This window comes from Chenopodium album, chromosome 17 (assembly GCF_948465745.1).
Source record: "Chenopodium album chromosome 17, dcCheAlbu1.1, whole genome shotgun sequence".
Taxonomy (NCBI): Eukaryota; Viridiplantae; Streptophyta; class Magnoliopsida; order Caryophyllales; family Amaranthaceae; genus Chenopodium; species Chenopodium album.
The window spans coordinates 23,692,166-23,695,836 of record NC_137850.1 but is presented as its reverse complement, the minus strand read 5'-3'; the positions used below and the strand labels follow the sequence as shown (position 1 = coordinate 23,695,836).

Sequence of the window (3,671 nt, the reverse complement as noted above, 5' to 3'; positions counted from 1 at the left end):
CATTTAGGACCTAGTTTAATATTTTCACTAGTGGAAAAATCCTCATCCGTAACGGGCAAAAAGGGGCCATCCGTAACGGGCAGCGTCCGTTACGTATGCGGCCGTTACGGATGGCCATTGTTATTCGTAACGGGCACTGTCCGTTACGAATAATAAGTTATTCGTAACGAGCACCTGAAAAGCCCGTTACGAATAACCCATTATTCGTAACGGACATTTATGTTGCCCGTTACGAATAACCCATTATTCGTAACGGGCTTTTCAGGTGCCCGTTACGAATAATGGGTTATTCGTAACGGGCTTTTCAGGTGCCCGTTATGAATAACGGGGTTATTCGTAACGGGCACCTGAAAAGCCCGTTACGAATAACCCCGTTATTCGTAACGGACAGGTTCTGCCCGTTACGAATACTATGAGATCCAATTAAAAAAAAAAATCCAGCACATGGCTGGACAGCTAGCTTGAAAAATTATTTTATCAAATCATATATATATATATAAATACAAGTACAATATACACTTAATAATTACCGAATAATATACAATCAAGAAAAGCTGCTTTAATTATTTCCTAATAACTAAAACTAAAACAAAGCAAAAACAAATCATTGTAATAATAATTAAACAAGTTTACATAAGACTACCTAAAATAATAAATCGTCTAGTCTAGCCATAATGTAAATGCTAAGCTCTCCAAAACTCTTGAGTAGCTTTGCCGCATTGCTTTCCCAACATCCTGCACGACAAGATAAATGCAAAATTTTGAGTACTTTTTCAGTATAAGAAATGCATGCCTTCCAGCAATCACATGGCAAAAACTTTCATCACTTTGTTTAACTATGAATTTTAAATTCAAGTGGGAACAACAATACGATATTACATCTGGGGTAATTAGCAATGATGCAGCAAATTATGGGGCATTGACGAAGTACCTTGTTAAACTGTATCTTGCTCATATCTAGAGCTGTTTATAGCAATCTACTCTGGTCTCCCTCTGGGTCAGCTATCTTATGAACAATGACATACATCTCCCAACATGAATCCGTAACATCAATAGGATTGCTACTTGTTGCCCATACAAACATAACAGATTATACTCCAACAAAAGAAAACAAATCACTAAATTCACAAAGACAGCAAAACAAGACACATATACTTTTGCTACGAGGCTTCCAGCAAACTTATACATCTGAATCATCGCTCAACATCTGTTAATCTGTTTTCATACTTCGATTATCATTACTTAGGGATGGGAAAATTCAATTCTGAATGTGCCTCAAAAAATTCACTTCTGAATTGGTAAAAGATCTATGGAGCAAATTGTAACTTGATGGTATAAATCCCTCAATTTATTACTCCGGTTAATTGAGTTACTAGTTTTCTGCCTTTTCCGTTCTGCCAAGGCAATGTTTATTAATCAGTAAACACATTGCTGCACAGGATGCATTAATCTCAGAGAAAACCAAATTGCAAAGAAAAAGACAGGACATATTGGACAATAACATTCAAATTTGGACGACAAGAGCACATATTCTAGCAGCAGAAGTAATACCACTTCTCGATCACAGAAAAATAGACAAAGGAGGGTAAATCTACAAAACTCTACAGACTGATATCAATATCAATAAAAACAATAACTTTCACTCAGATGAAATACAAGCATAAGGTATTAATACACATTGTACTGGACTGATCAAGGGCACAGTTTAGTGCTTGTGTATTCAAATTTAGTTGCAGCAGCCAACTAAATGACAATGAAGATTAAAATAATAATACAAGCACCATTACACCACCTGATGAAGATCTTGATATACTGATTAAGGTTTGTGGCAACAATTAGAAGCTCATGCCCTTTCTATCTTTGGGATGAAATTCAATCAGATCTAATGAAAAATTCACACAAACAATCACTTACAGAATGAAAAATTCAACCAGAAAATTAACATTGCTCTGTTCAAGAGCAGGGCAACCTAATCAACTGAAAATTTCCATGTCAAAACATTCACACATGCCTGAAACAAATCCAATTTCACACAATTTGGCCGAGCTTCTGTATAATCCCTTAATTTTCACACAATTGATCGACAAGTACGAGATAAACCACCATATTTTACCTTACAACAATACACAACTCAAATTGCTTATTCACTCGAATTTAAAACCTAATTCAAAACTACCACAATAATACAAAGATTTTAATTACACATCAAAACAACCTAACGAAATCAATTTAGATAAATTAAACCTAATAATAATATTATGAATCCCGCTTTATATTAATAATTCTATTTAGAATTTAAAAGGAAAATCAAGAAATTGAATTAGAGAGAAAGATATACCTCACTTCTGGGTTGCCGCAAATATTCCGGATGAGCTGAAACCCGCAAATTCCGACGGCTACACCAACCGATGCAAACAGAGGGTAAACCTACAAAACCCAGTTAACAATTTTTATTAAAAAATATTACAAATTATTATATTTTTCTAATCAAATCTATTTTCCTCCATTAGATCTGATTGAATTTCATCCCAAATCACTAAAAATACAGTACCTAGAAAACTAAAATCAATTAAAAACAACATAAATTTCAACTTAATATTCGATGATTACAAAGCGAATAATCTTACCTAGCATTGGTTCGTTCAACGACTTAGATCTAAAGAGGAAGAAGCCTACGGGCTTGGTTGTTCGTCATCGCCGGTTACACCTCCGCCCAAAACCGACGCCGCTTGGGAGTTAATGTATGAAGCCGCCGGTCTCAAGATGAACGCAATCGCTGCTCAAGGTCTTCTCGTTGCTCCTCGAAATGAGAGGGCCTGAGTTTGAAAAGAAAGAGAAGAGGTGAATGACAGAGAGGGGAGGAGAGGAGAGGAGAGAGAGAGGGAGTGAGGGACTGATGAGAGAGAAAGAGGTGTGACGGCTGTTAAGTGAAAACCTAAAAAGCCGAGTATTGGGCTCTCCTCTCATTAATTGGGCCATGTTTGGTCATCTACGTGTAATATAGTATTCGTAACGGGCAAAACAGTGTCCGTTACGAATACGTATGTATTCGTAACGGGCAAAATAGTGTCCGTTACGAATACGTACGTATTCGTAACGGACACTATTTTGCCCGTTACGAATACATACGTATTCGTAACGGACACTAGTTTGCCCGTTACGAATATCTTAATTGTAACGGGCAAAGCTTCGCCCGTTACGAATAGCCTGTTACGAATGAGATTTTTTCCACTAGTGTTTGGCCATAACTTCCTCGTTATAACTCGGAATTTGGCTTATAATATATTGTTGGAAAGTGCTTTTCAAGCCCCATCCAACTATAAAATTATTGGACCCATGTCATGGACCAAAATAAACTGAATTGGATGTTTTTCATAAATAGGATACGAAATGAATGATTTCCGAAATAGAAATGAATTATTTTATTAGAAAATAGAAGAATTCACGAGAAGTCTTCAACATGTCACCTCGTTTGGTATTCAATGACATGAAAGATACTCATCACAGGGTTTGGTTTTTGGGGTGACATAATCAGGTGTTGTAGGCGTCGTTTGAAGCGCTCCTACGTTAAGCATGTGTGAATTCACTCCAAACTATTATTATGCTAAATTGGTTGAATATTAATGCAACATATAATTCTAAAATATTTGTGATCACTTAATTAAACAACA

General features: G+C 36.2%; 1 long non-coding RNA gene across 1 annotated transcript; it reads right to left on the bottom strand.

The window, feature by feature from the left end:
• Positions 1 to 519: 519 nt before the first annotated feature.
• On the bottom strand, positions 520 to 1,841 carry LOC145587695 (uncharacterized). The gene is made up of 2 exons (XR_014101371.1): positions 932 to 1,841; positions 520 to 735 (listed from the first exon to the last, which is right to left on the bottom strand). It is a non-coding gene; the product is annotated as an uncharacterized LOC145587695 (long non-coding RNA).
• Between the last annotated feature and the right edge of the window lie 1,830 nt (positions 1,842 to 3,671).